Genomic DNA, 26,038 nt, shown 5'->3' with positions numbered 1-26,038 from the left:
GTATTAGAGAAAATGAAGCAACTAAGAAATAGAAAGCAGCAAAAGGTTGCTGGGAGCATGATGAGTAGAGAAAAAATAAGCAGAGAATGTCATAAGAATGGTGATTATGAGTGACGAAAATGCAAGAAATGGACAGTGAGAAAGAACCAATAGCACACAGTAGTGAAGGAGGCAGAAGGTGGAGCAGCTGGCTGGAGATGCTTATGCCAAGAGTTGGGGTGTGTAGGAGAGAAGTGACAAGAATGAATTGAATGATGTTTTGAAGGACAGGTGAAGAAAAGGATTAAACTCAAATGAGGGATCTTGAATAATAATAAATTGATAGGTGAGTGATAATAAGACTGATTTATGGGGTACATATTATAAGACAGGAACTGTCTTAGAATGTCTGTTTATCTGAAAAGGCCAATAAATAGGTATTCCAGTCTTTCTAACTGGAGGGCTGAAGTGTTCTGGGTAAGGTTTTGAGAGTGCTGATGGGTATTTGTAAGGAAGATGCAAATTCCTACAAGAACCTGTGAGTTTTCTCCATCAATAATGATTAAAAATAAACAAAACAAAATAAACAGTGACTACCAAATTGGGGGGAGGAGGGCAAATAATTGATATCAAAATGTGGTCCCAGCTTCAAAAACTGTTTGGAGCCCCTTAAAGCCCGGTTCATCTCCTTATCTCATGAGGACAGCGTAGTCCAGAATGGCTGAATGCCATTTTTATGCATGTTTATGCTCAGTAGTTTTGAAGCTGACTGGATGGCATCACCGACTCAATGGACACGAGTCTGAGTGAACTCCAGGAGTTGGTGATGGACAGGGAGGCCTGGCGTGCTGTGATTCATGGGGCTGCAAAGAGTGGACATGACTGAGCGACTGAACTGAAACTGAAAAATTGGTTCACCTATGTTTTCGAATTTTTATATGCTCTTTACTGTAAATATTTCTGAACATCTTTACAGAGAGTATTTTGCTTGGCATGGTGGGAAATGAAGATATGCATTTTTGGAATTTACGGTTTAATGAAGGCTAGGAACTGACGGATAAATGACTCTAGATCTAGATAAAATATAATTGAAGGGCTACAAGCAAAGTTTAGGTATCTGTAGGGTTACAGTGTGCCACTTGAGATAGGGAGAAAGTGAAATCTTTATGAAAGAGGAATTTGAAATAAATTAAAAAAAAAGACAAGGCACATGCAGACAAATGATATATTTTAAAAGAAAAATTTAGCATATATTTGAGAAAGTGAGATGAGCCACATTTAGCTACAACACAAATTAAAGAAGTGAGTGAATTAAGGCTGTAAAACTGAGATGGAATTAAAATATACAATACCCAACCTGAGTTAGACAGTGAAAAGTATTTGTAGGATGCTAAGGGTTGGTTGTTATGAACAGCATTATAGCCCAAGAATTTGGATTTGCAAATATGAAAATAGTATTTGAAACAGACTGAAATTATGGCAGTGAGCTACTGCAATAAACTAAAAATTTGAATGGAGAAAGATGATAATAAAAACATAGATTTAATATGATATCATTAAAACTAATGGAAGAGAATTTAGGCAATAATAAAATATGAGAATTGAGAGAGAGAAGCAGATTTCAGCTCTAAAAATTTGATTGGAAAGACCGGGGAATTTGGTGACATAATTCCCCAAGTAGAATAAACATGATAGTTTTGTTTAGGTTATACTGAACTTAGCTGGACTTTTAAAATATATTTTCCAGTGCTTAGATACCTACAGGAAACATACCTATGGAGGCACTAATATAAAACAGATAAATTATTGCCAGAGCAGCTAAATTATTATTTAGAATAACTTTGGCTCAAATATTCAAATTGCATTTGAACTGATAAGTAGAATTTAATGCTAAAGTATTAAATATATTATTGACCACTACTTTTATTTTATTGGCTAAGGAATATGGGAGTACATTTAATTACATCATTAAAATCCTTCATTTTGTAATAAATTTGCAGAAATACCTATGACAGGTATAATAAAAATTGTCAAATGTAAAAGTTGTAACCTATTGAGACAAAGACTAATGGGCATTCCATAAAATAGTGAGCAGTGACCCAGTGAGTATAAGAACATTATTAAAGCAGATTTTTTAAGAAGACAAGTTAACTGTAAAGAAATAAATAGTACTGGTTCCATGATCATTAAACTTCTTCTCTTTTTTAAATAACCTCGACAGCAATGAAAAGTGCTAGATTTAATCCTTGAAGTTTCCTGTATAATTAAAAAGCAAAGACCATTACGATTAGGATGTATCTTTGTGTAATAAATTGCCATTGTCAAAACATAACTGGAAACAAATTTATTAGCCTGAAGATTATAAAAGGGATATATTTCCCATGCTATTCAGTACATGTCATCAGTTTATTTGCAGCCTTTAAATCAGATTTTTCATGTTGCAATGCAATGTTGGCAAAGTGACATTCTTCCACAGTCTATTAGAAAAATGCTATATTAGATTTTAATTGCTTTCTTGATTTTAATTGTTTTGTGACTTTCAATAAGAAATTGTTTGTATATATTAAATGACTCAATTTTTAAAAGTTATTAACTTAAGTCTATATTTGTAGCATGCCAAGGTTATATGTGATATATTTCAAATAAGTGTCTTTTATGCTTTTGGGGAATGAAGGTGTGGTTGTCAATTTCTTGGTTGAGATGAATGAATTCATGGAACTCTCACCCCCACAAAACCAAATCACTCAGTGTTAGTCCTATAATACCATATAGATCTTTTCCTCAAGTTATCTGATCTTGAGTTCTCTCCACAATTGCCATAATATATCGTGTCTTACTTTGTTTAGGCTGCTAAAATGAAATACCACAGACTGGGTAACTTATAAAGAATAGAAAGTTATTTCTCATAGTTCTGGAGGTTGGAATTCTGAGATCAGGGTGCCTGGCATGGATTCTGATAAAGGTCTTTTGAGCTGCAAACTGTCAGCTTCTTGTATTCTCACATGGTTAAAAGAGCAAAAGGGGTAGCAAGTTCTCCTGGGATTCTTGTAAAGGCTCTAATCAGAGTTCTAGCTTCAGGACCTCAGGAGAAATTGTCATTTCCTCCTCCAGGGGAACTTCCTGACTAAGGGATTGAACCAGGGTTTCCTGCGTCTCCTGCAGAGCAGATAGATTCTTTATGGCTGAGCCATCAGGGAAGCCCATTTACCTCCTCACCGCAAACCCCCACACCATATTGTGAAATAGGATTCCAACATATGCATTCGGGGAGACACAAATTTTAGTCCATTATACCCTGCAACTTTACATGTTGTTTCAACTTCTAGGCTTTCCTCATAATTAATTGGGGAAAAATTAAATGATATTGGCATAGCATTCCTGGTTAGGCAGCTAGCACATCAAACAGTTTGTGTTCAAGTCCTGGTCCCACCTTAGTGCAGCAAAGTACATAGTACTTTGTCTGACTTTCAAAAGTTATATAACATCTCTGTGTCCCAATTTTCATACTTCTAAAATGGGAAAAATAATAAATATGTCAAATGTTGTGAGTATTAAATTGAATGAGTTAATATATGTCAAGTAATAAGAACAGTGCCTTGTGAATTGCAAGTAATGTAGCTGTTTACAATCATTATTTTAATAGAGAAGGAGGGACTGTTTTGTTGGCTGTTTGAACATACTGTTGATGATCGAGTTAAAAAGTGCCACATTTTGGAGCATGAAGAACCAATGTCTTTTTTTTCTGCTACAGGACCAAATTTTTCCCACAAGGTAGAAGCTTCTGGTGCTGTTGGCAGCCTCATATCTGTGTTGTCCCCACAAATGCTCAAGGCAGCTAATGCGAAGCCCGCTATGGCCGCCTACAGCATGCTGAGCGCATGCTCCTATTTAAGTTTTCAGACTGAGTCACTCCATGGGAAGCATTTCCATTGATATGTGGGAGAGGAGTATAATTTTCTTTCCCACTCTATAAAAAGTCATCCAAACTGTTGTTGTAAAATGAAGAGCTCTCACTCCTGCCGTGTAGAGAATTGAGCTTATCAGATTACTAGTTTGTCAGTGCTTCCTGCTGTGGTTTCAAGACACAGCAAAGGGTTAAGAAATTCCAAATCTTTTCATGGATGAAAATATTTTCTATGTAAAATCTACACAGTATTTCCAAGTGATTCATTATCTGCCCACATATTGTCACTTAGGATTATCTTTTTATTTGCTATTTATAAAGAGTGTTATAGAGCATGTAAATTATTTTTGAGAAATACTGTGTTATTACAGTGGGAACACTTCTGAACTTTCATAAATTTCATACTGTTTATAGCAGCTGGCATTGTAGAGGGTTGCAAAATTATATGATGAACTTGTTCTTTTCAATAAGGACCAGTGTGCCTAATATTTGGACCAAGTGTACAATTTCTTCCATTGGAGAGAGGCGTGCAGTATGACTTTGTGGAAAAAACATAGGCTTTGCAGGCAAACTAATATTTGACAGCATTGAACCCCTGCTCTGTCTTCAACTTATTAGCCCTAGGGCCCTGGGGAGGTTATATATACTACCTGTGGCTCAGCTTACTTACCTGGAGAAGTGGAATTCCACCTCACAGTGTTGTAGGATTTAATGAGACAGTAGCCATCATCATCAATAATAGATTTTTAGTACCCTGTTCTAAATACAAGTATTGATTCATTTAATACAGTAAACCTTAGAGGAGGCAGATGATCTCTTAGGAAGATTACTTGGCCCATTGCTGTGACACAATAAGTGATGGCAAAGATCAGAACAGTAATAATTCATTTAGTATTTCTTACAAAGATCACTTTATTCTTAAACCGGCTGTTAATCATGTTTCACATGTAGGAGAAACTGGAATCCAGGATTCATCAGGTCCTCTTATCTCCAACAGCCACAACCATCTCTCAAAGGGCTTTTGTGTACAGGACAGAGCTTCTAAATGTGGCTGTGGTTTTTGCTCCCAAATATACCCTTCTGCTCTCTTATTCTGCTTCATGGCACTGGATCCTGTGTGGACTTCCATGATGCCCTGTCTTAAGTGGAGTCATTTTTCTTCATCCCGCCCACACCTCTTTCTCCTATTTCTGGAACCTCCCTTACTCTTCATTATGAAAAACATGGGAGAGAAAAGAGAGGAGAATAAAATCAGCACACAATTGTAATAATAATAAAAAAAAATTGGCAGAGTCTTTTTCCGTCTTAAGTAGCTTTCCTCTCACAAGAAACCCCACCCTTCAGCATGATGATCTGTATCTTTGAGATATCTTTTGTGCTTGATCCATACCTGAAGGTTTAAGGAAGTGGAGGGAGAGACTAGACCTCCCCTGTGCATATTCAGCTTATTGGTAAACAAGTTGAGATCACATATTAGCCCTCTGATTCATCTCAGTAGGATTAGCTCTCTTACTTTTGTCCTAGACTCTTTGTTACATTGGCTCTATTTTGGGAGGCCAAGCCACTTAATGCTAATTACTCTCTTTGCCCAGACAGAAGAATAAATGGCTCAGAGTCAATTAGCATAGTGGCTGAAAACACATAACTCCTTGTTAGGTTAAACTGGGTTTGAGTTCAAGGGCTGTGATGCACACCTTGTTTTCCTCACTATGCCATAGGACTGCAATAATGATTCAGTGTGAAGAGGCCTGTAACATGCTCAGTACTCAATAAATAACTCTTTTGTTGAGAATCCTAATGGTGGTGATGGAGGTGATTTCCTGTGAAAATGAGGACTTTGTTCTTCGATTTATGCCTACTCACTTCTGCTACTCACGCAGACTGTCTTGACTTTGCCCTGACACTTGTCTGCAGTTGGAATCTGTGACTCTATTTTAGATAATCCATGTCTTTCATTTCCGACCCTGTTTCTTCTTATTCACATTGATTAACTCAGCAGTTCCTGGCTCTCACCCAGATTTTATTTCTGGAATGTATGTTGGCTGCATAATCTCTTTCGCCTCATCTCTGGCTTTGGTTCCTATTTGTTGTACTGCTTCAGGCCGAATTTCCTGCTGGTGGCTTCTCTGGGTCCATGTAGCTTAAGTTTTTCAATACCTGAATCTTGTAGTAGTAAAAGAAAGTAATAACTATGAATGTCTAAGTTTCCGTTATTTCAGTATCCTGAAAAACCATCATTTTCAATGACTTTTAACATCTACTTTTTTTTCAACTTTTCAAAATTGCCCCAAAGCCATAAATTAAGATTTATGGTCAAACAAACTTTAATATTAAAGTTAGGATTTCTGAGAAATGTTTTGGTCAGAGTGGACCAAATTGGGCTATGATTGGAAAAATTAACAAAATCTCAGTGGCTTAATAAAACAGAAGCTTATTTCTTGGTCCTGTGTACATTTCCAAATCTGAATCAGCAAATGGTTTAATTTCACGTTGTCCTTAATCAAGTCCCAGTTAGATGGAGTAGTCATCAGCTTTAAAAATTGGCACATGCTGTGACAGAGAGAAATAGACTTTGTACTCTGGGGGCTGACTCTTAAAGCTTCGTCCTGATAATGTCATTGCTTACGTTTCTTTGGCCCAAGCAATCCACATGATCACATCTAACTTGAAAGGAGTACAGAAGTGCATTCTTTCTGTCTGTCTAGCTTCGGGGAAGATAGAAATATTTGATGAAAACTACAAATGTGAACAGTAACTCACAAGTATTTATTGTGGACCATTAAGAAAGTCATTGCAATCTCTTTCAGCTTCTGTTTCTTCACCTTATAAAATGAGGCTAGTACTCCCCACTTATAAATAATTAGTCTTGTTGTTATTACTGATATTAGTATGATGAATTGTAAAAAAAGTTATCACAAAAATTCATATAGGTTACATTATGCACTTCATCCTTAATTGAGTTGTAAATTAAAGGTTGCTATTATCTAGAAATTTCCTTAGATGCTGCCATCTATGTTTTAGCAGGAAGTACCCCCCACACATATACATACACACACACACACATGCACTAATATGAGTATGTATACTTCAGTTCAGTTCAGTTGCTCAGTTGTGTCCGACTCTTTGCAACCCCATGAACCGCAGCACGCCAGGCCTCCTTGTCTATCACCAACTCCCTGAGCCTACCCAAAGTCATGTCCATCAAGTTGGTGATGCCATCCAATCAGCTCATCCTCTGTCATCCCCTTCTCCTCCTGCCCCCAATCCCTCCCAGCATCAGGGTCTTTTCCAGTGAGTCAGCTCTTCGCTGGCCAACATATTGGAGTTTCAGCTTCAACATCAGTCCTTCCAATAAACACCCAGGACTGATCTCCTTTGGGATGGACTGGTTGGATCTCCTTGTAGTCCAGGGGACTCTCAAGAGTCTTCTCAACACCACAGTTCAAAAGCATCAATTCTTCTGTGCTCAGCTTTCTTCACAGTCCAACTCTAATATCCATACTGGAAAAACCATAGCCTTGACTAGATGGACCTTTGTTGGCAAAGTAATGTCTCTGCTTTTTAATATGCTGTCTAGGTTGGTTATAATTTTCCTTCCAAGGAGTAAGCATCTTTTAATTTCATGGCTGCAATCACCATCTGCGGTGATTTTGTAGCCCCCCAAAATAAAGTCTGACACTGTTTCCACTGTTTCCCCATCTATTTAGAGGAACTTAATTTTACTCACTGCTTGTTATTTAGCCAGGAATATTTAGTACCTTTTACTCTTAGGCAGTATGCTTGGTTTCAGATAATACAGAAATGAATATCATGGTTCTTTTAGTCAAAGAGCTTAGTCTATTCAGAGAGACTAAATACCATGGGAAATGATGATAAAGCAATAAAATACTTACTCCTGCTATTATATATGCAAGGTTCTTTTTAAATGAGATACAGTTGACATATAACATTGTATTAGGTGTACAACACAATGATTTGATATGTATTGCGAAATGATTACCACAATAAATTTAGTTAACATCTATCAACACAATGATGATTTTTTCCTTATGATGATAACTTTTAAGAGGCACTCTCTTAGCAACTTACAATTATATAATACAGCATTGTTAACTATTGTCACTATGCTGTTCTTATAAGGGGGAGTTTGTACCTTTTAAACACACTTACCCATTACACTCACCCCTTGCCCCTTGCCTTTGGAGAAGCACAATTTTGTTCCTGTAAGTTTCTGAGATTCCACATGTAAGTGAGATTATACAATATTTGTCTTTTTCTCCTCTGACTTACTTCACTTACTATATTGTCCTTAAGAACCACACATGTTGTTGTCACAAATGTCTTTCTTTCTAATGGATAGATAATATATGTATCAGTTCAGTTCAGTCACTCAGTCGTGTCCGACTCTTTGCAACCCCATGAATCACAGCATGCCAGGCCTCCCTGTCCATCACCATCTCCCGGAGTTTACTCAGACTCACATCCATCGAGTCAGTGATGCCATCCAGCCCCTTGGTCGTCCCCTTCTCCTCCTGCCCCCAATCCCTCCCAGCATCAGAGTCTTTTCCAATGAGTCAACTCTTCGCATGAGTTGGCCAAAGTACTGGAGCTTCAGCTTTAGCATTATTTCTTCCAAAGAAATCCCAGGGTTGATCTCCTTCAGAATGGATTGGTTGGATCTCCTTGCAGTCCAAGGGACTCTCAAGAGTCTTCTCTAACACCATAGTTCAAAAGCATCAATTCTTCAGCACCCAGCCTTCTTCACATTCCAACTCTCACATCCATACATGACCACAGGAAAAACCATAGCCTTGACTAGATGGACCTTAGTTGGCAAAGTAATGTCTCTGCTTTTGAATATACTATCTAGGTTGGTCATAACTTTTCTACCAAGGAGTAAACATCTCTTAATTTCATGGCTGCAGTCACGATCTGCAGTGATTTTGGAGCCCAAAAAATAAAGTCTGACACTGTTTCTACTGTTTCCCCATCTATTTATCATGAAGTGATGGGACCGGATGCCATGATCTTTGTTTTCTGAATGTTGAGCTTTAAGCCAACTTTTTTGCTCTCCTCTTTCACTTTCATCAAAAGACTTTTTATTTTTATTTATTTATTTTTGTGTGTGTTTTGTTTTATTGTTTTTTAATTTTTATTTTTACTTTATTTTACTTTACAATACTGCATTGGTTTTGCCATACATGAATCCACCACGGGTGTACATGGCTTTCCCAAACATGAACCCCCCTCCCACCTCTCTCCCCATATCATCTCTCTGGGTCATCCCCGTGCACCAGCCCCAAGCATCCTGTATCCTGCATGAGACATAGACTGGCGATTTGTTTCTTACATAATAGTATACATGTTTCAATGCCATTCTCCCAAATCATCCCACCCTCTCCCTCTCCCTCTGAGTCCAAAAGTCCGCTCTACGCATCTGTGTCTCTTTTGCTGTCTTGCATACAGGGTCATCATTGCCATCGTTCTGCTGGGCATACACACTGAGGAAACCAGAATTGAAAGAGACACATGTACCCCAATGTTCATCGCAGCACGGTTTATAATAGCCAGGACATGGAAACAACCTAGATGTCCATCAGCAGATGAATGGATAAGAAAGCTGTGGTACATATACACAATGGAGTATTACTCAGCCATTAAAAAGAATACATTTGAATCAGTTCTAATGAGGTGGATGAAACTGGAGCCAATTATACACAGTAATGTAAGCCAGAAAGAAAAACACCAATACAGTATACTAACACATATATATGGAATTTAGAAAGAGACTTCTTAGCTCCTCTTCACTTTCTGCCATAACGATGGTGTCATCTGCATATCTGACGTTATTGATATTTCTCCCGGCAGTCTTGATTCCAGCTTGTGCTTCTTCCAGCCCAGTGTTTCTCATGATGTACTCTGCATATAAGTTAAATAAGCAGGGTGACAATATACAGCCTTGACGTATTCCTTTTCCTACTTGGAACCAGTCTGTTGTTCCATCTCCAGTTCTAACTGTTGCTTCCTGACCTGCATACAGATTTCTCAAGAGGTAGGTCAGGTGGTCTGGTATTCCAATCTCCTTCATAATTTTCCACAGTTTATTGTGATCCACACCATCAAAGGCTTTGGCATAGTCAATAAAGCAGAAATAGATGTTTTTCTGGAACTCTCTTGCTTTTTCCATGATCCAGTGGATGTTGGCAATTTGATCTCTGGTTCCTCTGCCTTTTCTAAAACCAGCTTGAACATCTTGAAGTTCACGGTTCATGTATTGCTGAAGCCTGGCTTGGAAAATTTTGAGCATTACATTACTAGCATGTGAGATGAGTGCAATTGTGCAGTAGTTTGAGCATTCTTTGGCATTGCCTTTCTTTGGGATTGGAATGAAAACTGGCCTTTTCCAGTCCTGTGGCCACTGCTGAGTTTTCCAAATTTTCTGGCATATTGAGTGCAGCACTTTCACAGCATCATCTTTCAGGATTTGAAACAGCTCCACTGGAATTCCATCACCTCCACTAGCTTTGTTCATAGCGATGCTTTCTAAGACCCACTTGACTTCACATTCCAAGATATCTGGCTCTAGATTAGTGATCACATCATCATGATTATCTGGGTCGTGAAGATCTTTTTTGTACAGTTCTTCTGTGTATTCTTGCCACCTCTTCTTAATATCTTCTGCTTCTGTTAGGTCCATACCATTTCTGTCCTTTATCAAACCCATCTTTGCATGAAATGTTCCCTTGGTATCTCTAATTTTCTTGAAGAGATCTCTAGTCTTTCCCATTGTGTTGTTTTCCTCTATTTCTTTGCATTGATGGCTGAGGAAGGCTTTCTTATCTCTTCTTGCTATTCTTTGGAACTCTGCATTCAGGTGCTTATATCTTTCCTTTTCTCCTTTGCTTTTCGCCTCTCTTCTTTCCACAGCTATTTGTAAGGCCTCCCCAGACAGCCATTTTGCTTTTTTGCATTTCTTTTCCATGGGGATGGTCTTGATCCCTGTCTCCTGTACAATGTCACGAACCTCAGTCCATAGTTCATCAGGCACTCTATCTATCAGATCTAGTCCCTTAAATCTATTTCTCACCTCCAGTGTATAATCATAAGGGATTTGATTTAAGTCATACCTGAATGGTCTAGCGGTTTTCCCTACTTGCTTCAATTTAAGTCTGAATTTGGTAATAAGGAGTTCATGATCTGAGCCACAGTCAGCTCCTGGTCTTGTTTTTGTTGACTGTATAGAGCTTCTCCATCTTTGGCTGCAAACCGGTGTTGATCATCTGGTGATGTCCATGTGTAGCGTCTTCTCTTGTGTTGTTGGAAGAGGGTGTTTGCTATGACCAGTGCATTTTCTTGGCAAAACTCTATTAGTCTTTGCCCTGCTTCATTCTGCATTCCAAGGCCAAATTTGCCTGTTACTCCAGGTGTGTCTTGACTTCCTACTTTTGCATTCCAGTCCCCTATAATGAAAAGAACAGCTTTTTGGGGTGTTAGTTCTAAAAGGTCTTGTAGGTCTTCATAAAACTGTTCAACATCAGTTTCTTCAGCATTACTGGTTGGGGCATAGACTTGGATTACTGTGATATTGAATAGTTTGCCTTGGAGACGAACAGAGATCATTCTGTCATTTTTGAGATTGCATCCAAGTACTGCATTTAAATTATATATATATATATACACATAATTGTATTTACCATTTATTTGTCTATGGACAATTAGATTGTTTATCTATCTTGGCAATTGCAAATAATGCTGCAATGAAAATTAAGGTACAGAGATCTCTTCAGCATATAGATTTTATTTCTTTCAGATAAATACTCAGTTGTGGAATTGCTGGAAGATATGGTACTTCTATTTTTAAATTTTTGAAGAATCTCCATACTGTTTTCCATAGTGGCTGCACCAATTTACATTTCCATCACAGTGTACAAGGTTCTCGTGCACATCCTTGCTGATACTTGTTACCTCTTTTTGATGATGTCCATTTTAAGAGGTGTGAAGTGTTATCTCACTGTGATTTTATGTGGCATTTTCTTAATGATAAATGATATAGAGCACCCCTGTTTGTACCAGAAATAAGCATCTTTCTCTGAGCAAATGGGTGTTTCAGTCCATAGCTGCTGCACTGTGTCCTGTGGGCCAATTGAAAACTTATATTCTATTATAGACTTGTGAGACTTTGGAACATAAACCCTGTTGGCCAGGAGAGCCAGATAATCAGGGGATAAATCCGCTGGGCACAGCTGCAAACGCTGGGGTACCAGACCTGGAATATCAGGCCACCTGGAGCAAGGCAGGTAAAGAGAGAGAGAGCAAAGATGGTGCCTGCTAGCCTCCTGTCTTTGGAGAGTATTACAGTCAGCCCCTAGATGGTATTAAATTAGATGCTTGCTCCTCAGGCCACAGCTTTTAAGCTAAGAAAATAGCCCTTTTTAATGAAAAGACTGGACATCTTTCCTACACAAAATTTTGCATATTTTCTTCTGGAAGAAATAATTTTACTCATTTAAAATTCTGCATCACTCCATGATCTCTCAGTGGTATTGATTACATTAATATATCTATATCTACATCTCTCTATGTATGTACAGATGTCTGATAAACAATACATAATATAGTTTCATTTTGAAATCTGAGCATTACATATTTAATCTGCTGCCTCTGCACTGGACCTGTGGGCTTAGCCACAGTAAGTCTGCTTGGGCTGTTACGAACATTTTCTCAGTTCCCAAAAACCTTGTGGGCCTCCTAGACACAAGTCCCATTTCCTTTCACAGATAGACGTTTTGGAGGCCCCTCTTTCAAGTGAAAGGATTCAAAGCTGGGGCACCATATGTGGTGTTCAGACCCCTGGCTCATCAGGGAAAAGCTGGTAGTTATGAGTTCCCTCCTAGTTGTGAATCACCACAGTGGGGCCGGGGCTCATGGCAGAATTGTACCTCCGCCTTTAGTACCTATTTTGATGTGGATTTTTTCTTGTTTGCCCTATACGTAGGGGTCATTCACATCCTCCTTGTTTACAGAGTTCTTACTTAGGTAATTATTCCATGTAGCTGTAGAGGAAGTGAGTTCAGGAGCTTCCTGTGTCACCTTTTTGAACCAAAATCTAGCAAGACTCTTTGGGAGCTTTTAACTCTTCTTCACATGGATAGGTGTTGAAAGGGGAGAGGAATTTTAATTGAAAGTGTTGAATAGAGTTTTTCAAAAAGCAGAGAAACTCCAAATAGATATCAGAGCATGTGTTGAGGCATGAAAGAAAGTTGGGAAAGTAGGGAGGAGTTGGAAATGTGTGTTGGTGTCTGTGTATATTTAGGTCTCAGCAGATATGTGTGTACACGGACATGTGTATGAAGACAATACTAAAGAATTCAGTGCCAGTCATATAATACAAATCTGTAAGTGGCATTAATAAAACATTGCCTATCAACATATAATCATTGGGAGAAATTAAAGATACTGAGTGGAAGAGAGGCAGAATATATACAAGCTCTTCATAGAATCTTAGCCATGAGAAAAAAGAGGAAGACTCAAAGTTAATCAAATAAAAAGAGGGATTTTGTTCTTTCACATAGGAAAGAAAGACATGTTTATAGGAAACAAGTTGGGCAGCATATAAAGAGAAACACTTGGTGATGAGAGATTTTGAGCTTATGGGCAAATCTTGAATTATGTGTTGGTTTTATTCAGTTTTCTTATTCAGTCCTTTATTGAGTCCTTCTCTACTGTTTATTTTCTTAATGTATTAGTTTTGGTCATTATCAAGTTATATAACCTTTCTAAAGTTTAATTTTCTCTACTGTGTAATTAAGAAAATAAAAAGCCCACTCACAAGAATATTGTAAGTCTCAAATAAAATAATATGTGTGGAAATGCATTGTAAATGGCAAACTCCCATATGTAAGTTAACTATTGTTTTTATTGTTACTATCATTAGAATGTTCTGAGTTATCGTTCTGCTATTTCTTTTCTTTTTTGTAGTTCTGTTTCTCGCAAATACACATTTATAGTTTTATTATTTATTGAATTGTATAGTTTGTTTCTGTGAGATTATGTAAGAAATACCATCCTATTTCTTGTGGCCTAATTTTCCACAATTTATCTTCAAATCCAGTTGCCTCTTTCAAAGCCTTGCCTAGGGAACATCAGGTACAGGGATTATTTTTGCATACTCCCAAAATGTATTTTATAAGGAAGAACATGCCAAGGCTATAGTGGGTCTGAGATCTTACCGTACTTATAGTCTTAGAAGTTAGCTTGCTGTGGCTTCATGATGCTAGAAGAAGATGCAAGACTCCTGGGTCAGAAAAAGAGGAGTTTATTAATCATGTCACAGAAAACATGATGTTTCTTGTGTTGTTATTGGCTCCCCTACTTTAGTTTTCACAGGAAAACAGGAAAAGGGCCAAGTGGCCTTTTTACAAGTGGTGAGTTGAGTAAGGGGAACTCCCAAGTTTAGGGAACCTGAATATTTTATAACAGACAGTAAACAAATATGCCTTTCATTCAAAATGGGGTCACAATCTGTGTCCCTCATGGTTTTCTACTCCAAAAACATCCTTGAAATGATAGTTTGGGGAAAAAACTAGTGTGTGCCTATGCTTGCAAAACGAGCAGAAACATGGAAGAAACATTGAAAATTGTTTCCCAGTGAATATAAACACGTGATAGTCTTTACCACCATAATCAGTTCCCCACAAATTGTTGAAAACTTTCCCATCAGATTGCCTTTCAGTTCATATAAAGACAACTTCAGATTTGTGCTCAGATATCTCCTTGTCTTGGTCTCTGATTCCTCTTCTTTCCCTGTGCCCTAACACTGGGTTTTCAGGTAGATCCTATTTACACCCTACTTTTCAAGATAGGAGAGTCACCTACTTTTCTATATTCATCCAGAGAGGATGAAGGGAAATACAGTTAGTTAAAGCTATTTTAGAGTCTACTGTGAAAAAGAGGCATAATTCTTATATTTTATTTTTTTAAAGTCAGCCTTTTAAAATACAGTTACACACACAGACACACACACCTTTTTCTTGCAAGTAGCAATCATTAATTTTTTTTTTCATTGCTTCGTTATAGAATGAGCACAGAAAGAAAGGATCTGGGAGAGGGAGACCAAAAGCTCCACTCTGGGCAAATTCTCCCCTTTCGTTGAATACTTTGCCCCTTCCCTGGTGGCTCAGCTGGTAAAGAATCCGCCTACAATGGGAGAGACCTGGGTTCGACCCCTGGGTTGGGAAGATCCTCTGGAAAAGGCAACGGCTACCCACTCCAGTATTCTGGCCTTGAGTATTCCATGGACTGAATGGTCCATGGGGTCCCAAAGAGTCGGACTGAGCGACTTTCACTTTCAGAAGCTCAAATAGTAACACGTTCTGCTCCAAAGGTACTGATGACATGAGGCAGGACCCTCAACATTCATGCAATTGCAAGGAGTTCTCAAAGTGAAAGTGAAAGTTGCTCAGTTATGTCTGATTCTTTGCAACTCCATGGATTATATAGTCCGTGGAATTCTCCAGGCCAGAATACTGGAGTGGGTACCCATTCCCTTCTCCCGGGGATCTTACCAACCCAGGGATCGAACCCAGGTCTTTCCTATTGCAGGTGGGTTCTTTAACAGCTGAGCCACCAGGGAAGCTCGTTTGAGCTTCTATAGCTGCCAAATGATAAATGACTTCTAGATCTTTTTAAGACTTAGGATAAATTAGGATATCCTAATTTAGGATAATCCACTAAATTAGGATAATCCACTGTCCCTTGAAACATGCCCCCAAACTGAAGACAGTGGGAAATCAAAACTCTCACATTAAAAAAAAAAAATCAGGAAAAGAGTAAAATGGTGTTAGCCATAACTTCAACCTGGACATGAGCATCCCCCAGATGTTTACAAAATTCTGCCAAATCTTTCTCATTTATAGTTTCCCTATGGATATCAGAGGTTGGTAGTGGTAATTTTTAAATTCTTTCAAATGAGGATCTTTATCTAGAAATTTACCCCAGAAAGATATGCTTTAGTTAAGTATTCAAGGAGGTAGCCTGTAATGAAAGGAATGCCAAGGAAAGCCTGAAACAGAGTTTATATTCTGATTATTGGTGGGATATAATTTGATATGATTACTGATATATCCTGTTACCAATATCAAATAAACTGTTTATGATAGGAAAATATTATAAACACTTTTAAGCTTATGAGCCAGAATTATTTTAAAATAATAAACCTTTCTGGGAGGGCATATTTTCCTTTCTACTCCTCTCATATATTCACTTCATGAATGGCAGAGTTTTAAACAAAATTAGACATCTTAAACATTTTGGAGTCTTTGGGACCAGAAAGCTTGCACCCTCATGATATCCAGCCTCTTTTCTCTTCTTGGGTGTCAAAGACATCAGGTGTTTCTCTCAGTGTCTCTGGGAAGTATTTCTGCAGCAGCAATAAGTACTTTCACAGGCCTTTCATGAGGCACTGTTATATGGTACATTTAATGATGATTTCTGCCATTTCCCAAGCTGCTTTCTGGCCAAAGAACCTTGCAGAACTCTTCCTCTTCTTCCACTATTGGCTGCCATCAGCATTATATTGAATTCTCTGCTCATTTTCCCTATATTACATTATCTCCCAGTCTAATCTAAAAAGCATAGAGTTCAAAAGTGAAAAACAACACCGTTAACTTAAGAGTTACTTAATGTAATCCTTCAAAGGCTCCATCTTGGAGAAACAGACATTTGTAAATGGATCACAGATAAAATTCCATATCTCCTATAATTATATGCTGCTTCAGTATTCCTGAGTCCATATTCCATATAAAGTGAAAGAAATCTTTCTCCTACTTTGTAGTTAGTTTCCCTTTCATCTACTTCTTGCAGGTCCTTTGGTATCTGAAAACTTTCAATATCAAAAAAGTTTCTACTTTCTGTTGGCTCCTTTCCACTGCAGTCTATAGGCTGAGACATGTGGATTTGTTCTGATGATATTTTGACCTCTAACTGACCATACAAATTGGCACAAACACACGTAAGGGGAACATGTTAAGATACCACTTAGTCTTTCCTGTGAGAGATAAAGAATAGGTCAGTACCTAAAAGAAGTTGAAATTGACCTTCAATAGCAGCATTAGTCTGCTTACAGGTGCTTACAGGTGCTGAGTCCACATTTTCCTGAAGCCCACATTTTTCTGAGTCCACCATTTTTCTGAAGCCCTTATTCTCCTCTGGCAACTTCAGAGCCTTCTCAGTGTAGTCAACCCAGCTGCACAGATTTTTTTTTTACATTTAGACTGTAGAGATATGCCCATATTCTTTCTAGGGAAATGTGAACAGTAATGCCCAGAGGTGAACTAAATAGTAATAGTCCCCGGAGACTCTGTCCAGAATTCTTCCTCTGTTAGTGCAGATACCTTGGAATGGTTACACTTCTCTCAGGGTCTTGCAAGTCAGTAGCTCCAGCAGGACACTACTATAGGAAGTGCAGTCAGATGCAATAGTATGGCATTTTTGTCCAGCTCTAGGAAAGAGTCCACTTGAAACATAGTTACCAGCCTGTACTCTGCATTTCTCCAGAATGTCTTCCTCAGTAGTAGGTGGGATGATTTTTTTGAAGTGAATCCTGTAGCTTGCCCACTGTATTGCTTTACTTCATGAGGTGAAAATTGGAAATTCTCATTGCAGCCACATAAAGTGTCTACTAACATCTCAGCTTTCAATTGTCTGTATCTTATAAGTTGATATGATCCTTGCTTTATCAACTTTTTTTTTCCTGGTTCACCATAACCTCTGACTTTTCTTGATTTGTTTGAATTAATAACAACCACAGAGATACCCAGACATCTATGAGAGGTGGATGGCTGGCAGAGCATGACACTGGACCATATAATTGCTCCTATGAGGTTTTGTTTGAATTGTACCTGGCTTTCTTTTTCTTAGCCCTCCTCTCCAGCATATTTTGTAAAAACTTTCTAGTGTATCATAGAATTGCATTTATCTTCCATTGCCCAGGTGATCAAGAACTTAGCATAGGTATCTGGACATTTCCTTCTCTAATAAAAATTTGAAACCACTTTTGAAACCACTAATAGCATAGAACTCGGTATACAGAGATACTGCCACTTTCTCCAATTTTTCCTCGACACACGTGTGCGCGCTTACACAGACACACACAGACACACACAGACACACACACACACACAGAGTATAGCTTGTTCCTAACTTTTGAATGGAGACATTATTCTCAAAGCTTATGTTCCTCCTTCAGGTTCACTTCAGAGTCCAGGATATCTCCATGCTGCCAGTGCCTTTTCTCTTAAAATGCTCTGTGACTCTACTGTCAAGTAAAATACCACAGTGGAAGTTTCTGAAACTGTCTATTGTATGCTTGAATGTAAGTGAAACCATTCTGAAGGTCAAAAATCCTGAGCAATGCCTTCTCCAACTAGTCCCATGCTATTACTCCATACTAAGTTCAAAGGGTGTTCAGGAACTGTCCATGTTTCACAAAAAATGTAATACCATGAATATCTGATCAAAAACATAACCTAGAATACAAAAAAATAAGACGAAACATTTGTTCATCTGTTCTGCCCTTTATTCTCCTGTTTTCCTTCTTCTCTCTCTCTCTCTTTTTTTTTCCATAGCTCTTTGCAGTGTCTTGGCTCCCTCCTGCCTGAGTCCCACTGGATCAAAGCTGACAAGACCACTGTTTTGGTGTCCTGGGTAGTTATGATCAGCTATTATCCATAGCTTCATCCCATGAGGGCAAAAGATAGCTCATTGCAGACCTTGGGTCTATTTTAGAGTATTCAGAGTGGTGCACTTTTAAAGCAAGCCAAATGTTTGCATGCTGATATTTATTATTACTCAGAACACATCTTGGATGACAAATATAATATACTGTCTAATACTTACAAAGAGTTTACCATGAGTTCATTTTGGTCACATTCTTCTAAGTACTTGTGCTTTAACTATACCGACATATTTGATCCCCATAGCAACTCTATGAGGCCAGCAATTACTGTGATTATCTCCATTTTAAAGATGAGGAAATGAAAGTCTGGAGAAATTAAATAATTTGCCTGTGGTCACAGAGGTATTAAAGTATAGAGACATGGTTCAAATCAGGTGGACTGTGTCTTGGATCCCTGCATTTAATCACCATGCTATACTGTTATCCTTTGGTTGATCATTAGTTTTAAACCAAGTATAAACAAACAAAATTGCTGTCCAGCAGAAATGAGAATAGGAAGGGGAAAAATGAATGAAGGTCCTAAGAAGTTCAAATGATTCATAAAGGATGTGCATATTCGCTATGCCCAAGAAGACAAAATATAAAGTATGGTATTTCTTGAAGGCTGCTGGGCTATGAAATGAATCATTTTCCAAGTGTTGGAAAAGGTGTAAAAATACACCTTTTAAGGCAGCCTGAAGATAGTTCCAATGGGCAGGGAGTTGGAGTCACTTGAAAATAGTCAGAGTCTCATGAAAAAAAATTAGAGATTATGGACAGAAGCTTTGATGAAGAAGCTATATTTCCCCCAGGGCAAAATCTATTTCTGGACTTTAGTAGGAAGAAGCATGATGGGGTCTGCCAAGTTATTTGAGGAAGCATTAAAGGCTTGGCTCCTTTTTATTGCAAGTTTAACACTACTGCTCTGTGGAAGTCCCTGAGCAGTGTGGGCAAAATCAAATAGGCTGCCTCAGGCAGCAGCAGTAACAAGAAATGCTGAAGGTATAATCTAGTAAGTGGGCAAAGGGAAGTTTGCGATTGGAGAGTTAATGCAATTGACAAAAATGAAATGAATCGGCCAGGAAGCCCAGGATAGCTCTGTGTTTGTGTTCCTTTTGCACTCCACCTCATACTCTATCCTTTGTTGCTAGGATGTAGAGGTAAGAATTCAGTTATGTTTTTGTTTTAAATGGGTAGGAATTCAGTTATCCTTTTCTTTTGAATAGAGAGTTGATTTTAGGGAAAGGAGAAATAGCCTGGATCGCTTGTTTAAATTGTGACCGTTTTGAAAAGTATTTTTGTAGAGTTGGGGCAGTGCCTTGTTAGGTGGTAGCCATTGAACAGCCTAGTACATGTAAGGGATACCTGGCTCTAGAACGGGGATCTTCAGTTCAAGCCTATAGGGTACCATGTATTTCCCCCCACCTAGAAAACATGCAGAACAATAGCTGAATGAATGCTCTGTAATAGTTCTGCTCACCTGGTACATAATTTTCTTAGTTTGGCTCCAATTTCTATGTCCATCAAGCAAGCTGTTTCTGTTGGGACTAATCCATATGAAATGGGTCCTTTATCATGAGAATTGAAACATCTAAAATTATTATTTTACAATCAATAAAAATAGATCCTTAAGGGTTGCTTTATATAACTTTGTAATGTGATCTCAAATAACAAAGACTAATCAAACCATCAATTTAGTGATTTAAATAAATGGTAGGTGTAAATAAACTTAATGTGCCTCTGATCTCTGGAATAACCCAACTTCACTGTGATACATCAAACGGTATACACAAACTTCTCCAAATCTAGGCTATTGAAGAAACTTTCAAATATGTTAATATATATATATATATATATATTAGCTATATGATGTAGCATTCTGAATTGTAATCAGTAATGAAAATATTTTGCTACTAATTTTCCTCTCCTAAGTAATTGAATTTGATCCATCTCTCATCCTCTTTTCTTCTCAGGCCGTATTCTATCGTCATTCTATTTCACTCCTATTTTCTCCCCTCAAACACCATTTTTTAATGATAATTCTGAGAGAGAAAGTTATCATCCTAGGAAAAATTAGTATCCTCATTGGAAAAAACAAAATTATTTTATTCTCTGACATGGAATTTTGCATCATTTATTACTTGCTGTTTATTTAGGGAGAAAATAAATGAGGTGAAAAAGATAACACATCTAAAACAAAAGTTAATAGGGTTACAGGTTATGCTAATATAGACTGGGGAGTGAGAACAATGAAATGAATTAAAATTATTTTAAAAGCCATGTATTTCTTTTCAGGTAATCTCTAAAATATAGAGAAAGAGGGAAAAAATGTAACACCTTTAGTTTCACTTCTTTCTTCATTGTTAATCTATTTTTCTAAGAGTTGTTTGTTTGGAGGTAATTGATTTTAAGGAGATGCAACCAGTTCATTCTAAAGGAGATCAGTCCTGGGTGTTCTTTGGAAGGAATGATGCTAAAGCTGAAACTCCAGTACTTTGGCCACCTCATGCAAAGAGTTGACTCATTGGAAAAGACTCTGATGCTGGGAGGGATTGGGGGGCAGGAGGAGAAGGGGACGACAGAGGATGAGATGGCTGGATGGCATCACCGACTCAATGGATATGAGTCTGAGTGAACTCCTAAAGTTGGTAATGGACAGGGAGGCCTGGTGTGCTACAATTCATGAGGTTGCAAAGAGTAGGACATTACTGAGCGAATGAACTGAACTGAATTGATTGTAAATATTGCTTATTTTTCTCTCAGTTAAGAAAATAATCATAAATTTAAAAATTTATCTTTGATATTGTAAAGTACTATCAACTTTTTGCATTCTCTCAGTTGAGATTAACTGAACTATAAAGCTTTCTATGTCCCTGTATTATTTTTACCTTTAGTAAGATGCTATAATAGCTATGTGTTTTCCTCTAAAGACTAGTTTCTTTTTTAAGGTAATTTTTATTGGAGTATCAGTTGTGTTACATCCAAAAACTAATTTCTTTTTTTTTAATTAATTTTTTTTTAATTTTTAATTTACTTTATTTTACTTTGCAATACTGCATTGGTTTTGCCATATATTGATATGAATCCACCACGGGTGTACATGCGTTCCCAAACATGAACCCCCCTCCCACCTCCCTCCCCATAACATCTCTCTGGGTCATCCCCGTGCACCAGCGCCAAGCATCCTGTATCCTGCATCAGACATAGACTGGCGATTCGTTTCTTACATGATATTATACATGTTTCAATGCCATTCTCCCAAATCATCCCACCCTCTCCCTCTCCCTCAGAGTCCAAAAGTGCGCTCTATACATCTGTGTCTCTTTTGCTGTCTCACATACAGGGTCATCATTGCGATCTTTCTAAATTCCATATATATGTGTTAGTATACTGTATTGGTGTTTTTCTTTCTGGCTTACTTCACTCTGTATAATCGGCTCCAGTTTCATCCATCTCATTAGAACTGATTCAAATGTATTCTTTTTAATGGCTGAGTATTACTCCATTGTGTATGTGTACCACAGCTTTCTTATCCATTTATCTGCTGATGGACATCTGGGTTGTTTCCATGTCCTGGCTATTATAAACAGTGCTGCGATGAACATTGGGGTACATGTGTCTCTTTCAATTCTGGTTTCCTTGGTGTGTATGCCCAGCAGTGGGATTGCTGGGTCATAAGGCAGTTCTATTTGCAATTTTTTAAGGAATCTCCACACTGTTCTCCATAGTGGCTGTACTAGTTTGCATTCCCGCCAACAGTGTAAGAGGGTTTCCTTTTCTCCACACCCTCTCCAGCATTTATTGCTTGCAGACTTTTGGATCGCAGCCATTCTGACTGGTGTGAAGTGGTACCTCATTGTGGTTCTGATTTGCATTTCTCTAATAATGAGTGATGTTGAACATCTTTTCATGTGTTTGTTAGCCATCCGTATGTCTTCTTTGGAGAAATGCCTATTTAGTTCTTTGGCCCATTTTTTTAATTGGGTCATTTATTTTTCTGGAATTGAGCTACATAAGTTGCTTGTATATTTTTGAGATTAGTTGTTTGTCAGTTGCTTCATTTGCTATTATTTTCTCCCATTCAGAAGGCTGTCTTTTCACCTTGCTTATATTTTCCTTTGTTGTGCAGAAGCTTTTAATTTTAATTAGATCCCATTTGTTTATTTTTGCTTTTATTTCCAGAATTCTGGGGGGGGTGGATCATAGTGGATCCTGCTGTGATTTATGTTGGAGAGTGTTTTGCCTATGTTCTCCTCTAGGAGTTTTATAGTTTCTGGTCTTACATTTAGATCTTTAATCCATTTTGAGTTTATTTTTGTGTGTGGTGTTAGAAAGTGATCGAGTTTCATTCTTTTACAAGTGGTTGACTAGTTTTCCCAGCACCACTTGTTAAAGAGATCGTCTTTATTCCATTGTATATTCTTGCCTCCTTTGTCAAAGATAAGGTGTCCATAGGTGTGTGGATTTATCTCTGGGCTTTCTATTTTTTTCCATTGATCTATATTTGTGTCTTTGTGCCAGTACCATACTGTCTTAATGACTGTGGCTTTGTAGTAGAGCCTGAAGTCAGGCAGGTTGATTCCTCCAGTTCCATTCTTCTTTCTCAAGCTTGCTTTGGCTATTCGAGGTTTTCTGTATTTCCATACAAATCTTGAAATTATTTGTTCTAGTTCTGTGAAAATTATCGCTGGTAGCTTGATAGGGATTGCATTGAATTTGTAGATTGTTTTGGGTAGTATACTCATTTTCACTATATTGATTCTTCCAATCCATGAACACAGTATATTTCTCCATCTATTAGTGTCCTCTTTGATTTCTTTCATCAGTGTTTTATAGTTTTCTATATATAGGTCTTTAGTTTCTTCAGGTAGATATATTCCTAAGTATTTTATTCTTTTCATTGCAATGGTGAATGGAATTGTTTCCTTAATCAAAAACTAATTTCTAATTTGGCAAAAATATCCTATATTCAGTGTATACAGACATAATGTTTTTAAGAAGCCACTTTAAAAATCTGCTGGTTTAGGAATCAAAAGTTGTTTTGAGGATATAAGAAATGTTAATCAATTAATAATTAAATGTTGCATCTTATCTACACATTTCAATATTCTATCCATTAATTTAGTCATTTCTTTGTCCTTCCTACTTTAACTTTAGTTTGCACTGAGATCATACTGCTTCCTCAATTATAGGTTTTGAAAAGTTTTTTTCCTTCTTAGTTTTCTTTTAATGTATGAGGAAATTTTAGGCTCATAACTTGTCTCAAATGATATAAGTAGATATAAATTTAATTATCAAATGAATTGTTCACAATTGTCCATGAAAAAAAAAATCTGTTGATTTAAGAAAGAAATGGAAAATGTTGTCTGGGCTAAACTGAGCATACAACCTGGGAGCAACAACTCAGAAAGCTCTGAGAACTCTTCCACCCTTTGGAAGCCAAAGCACAGTTATATCAGTTTTTTGAAACAGAGGGCTGTCCATTCAATGATGTATTATTGAGTTTACACAAGGTAGATCTGCAAGTACAAAGTGTTGGGTCATCCTGACCCCTTATAGGATCAAGAAGGAATGTATCTTTTAAGAAGCTGTCCTGTTGATGCTAGGAGAATATTGTATTTTATGGTGGAACAGGTATTTCTGCCAATGGGGAGGTTTGTTTAATGCATAATGTAGATATACAATGCAAAATTGGAGGGAGAATGGAGGATAAAGGGCAGAGAAAAGTTTTTTTATGTTTAAATTTTTCATGTTTCACCATAAAATATGAATTTCATTTCACACAATAAAAATATATAAATTAGTTTAAATCTTGGGTGAATTTAGCTGAGAATAGATTATATCATTCAACTATACTTAAAATATTAAGTTGAAAAATATTGTAGTTTTAGATATACATGATTTCTGAGATGAAAGAAAAATCTACAAATAAGCCATCATAATCAGAACTTCAAAGTCTTAAATTTGTGATTTTGTACTTGCAAGAACAGTTGTAGAATGCTCTAGTAGTTCCATCTGTCTTTTAGTAGTTTATGCTTATCCTTTCATAAGCTCCCTTGTCCCTTTATGTAGTCCCTCATTATTCTTTCACTATGAAGGGGAACATAATTTGCCATCCCCCAATATACCTCTTTGGCATAAGTAGTTCATGGACAGAGGAGCCTGGTGGGCTGCAGTCCATGGGGTCACAAAGAGTTGGATGCAACCAAGTGACTAACACTTTCACCCAGGTGGTGTGTACACCAGACAAGTGAGACTTCAAAATTGCAGTTTTGAGGGCTTCCACTTATAGTCCCAGACCAAAAACTGATATAGTCATCAGCTTGTGAGCAAATTGCAGGTCTAATATCACATTAATCTTTTTTATAATGTTATTTGTTTTATCTTATGAGTTATAGGATTTCGTTAAGCCCTATGCACGGTTTGCTATACCTCCTCCAGGGGCTTAAGAATTCCAAGACTTGCTCCCTATTTTATCTATATTGCTGCTCATCTTACTGGTAATAGTCCGTGCACCTACTGGCAAATACCTAGTCAGCACAGTGTCCAGGCAGGTCAGAAGCAAGGTCAGAGGCCTGCTCTGCTTTCTTGTCTCTAAAGCCTGAATAAGACTATTTCCACTTAATTTCCCTATCACCTCCCCTAAATGATCTTCCCTACATCAAAATCTTTGTTTTGTCTTTTGCTTGAAACAGTATTTAAGGTGGTGGCGATGGCCATTTTGGATGCTCAAAATGGCTATTTTGAGTTTTCCTGGGTTTCTGTCACATATACAGGATATATTCTATGCTCAGTCACTCAGTTGTGTCCAATTCTTTGCAATGCCATGGACTATAGCCCACCAGTCTCCTCTGTCCCTGGAATTTTCCAGGTAAGAATACTGAAGTGGGTTGCCATTTCCTCCTCCAGGAGGTCTTCTGGACCCAGGTATCAAACCTGTGTCTCTTGCATCTTCTGAATTGGAGGGCAAATTTTTAACTTTGTGCCACATGAGAAGCCTATATAGGATGTATACATATTATTAAAATTTTGATTTCTTCGTTGGGAATTCAGTAAATTTCCAGGCATTTAAGTTAGCAAGACTGAACTTTCAATTTATCAAAAAATTATGAAGCTATTTTTAAGTATATATATACCATAAAACATGGGGGTTTCCATGGTGGCTCAGAAAAGAATCTGCCTGCAATGCAAGAAGGCAATGGCACCCCATTCCAGTACTCTTGCCTGGAAAATCCCATGGATGGAGGAGCCTGGTAGACTGCAGTCCATGGGGTCGCTAAGAGTCGGACATGACTGAGCGACTTCACTTTCACTTTTCACTTTCATGCATTGGAGAAGGAAGTGGCAACCCACTCCAGAGTCCTTCTTGGAGAATCCCAGGGACGGGGGAGCCTGGTGGGCTGCCGTCTATGGGGTTGCACAGAGTTGGACACAACTGAAGT

The 26,038-nt window shown here is 37.8% G+C and overlaps 1 protein-coding gene across 7 annotated transcripts in view; it reads left to right on the top strand.

The window, feature by feature from the left end:
- DGKB (diacylglycerol kinase beta) overlaps positions 1-26,038 on the top strand; it is an 877,599-nt gene that overhangs the window by 75,914 nt on the left and 775,647 nt on the right. The window lies entirely within an intron of this gene.

Source organism: Ovis canadensis, chromosome 4 (assembly GCF_042477335.2).
Source record: "Ovis canadensis isolate MfBH-ARS-UI-01 breed Bighorn chromosome 4, ARS-UI_OviCan_v2, whole genome shotgun sequence".
NCBI classification, from domain to species: domain Eukaryota; kingdom Metazoa; phylum Chordata; class Mammalia; order Artiodactyla; family Bovidae; genus Ovis; species Ovis canadensis.
The sequence above is the reverse complement of the archived record's forward strand: the minus strand, read 5'-3'. Positions and strand labels throughout refer to the sequence as shown.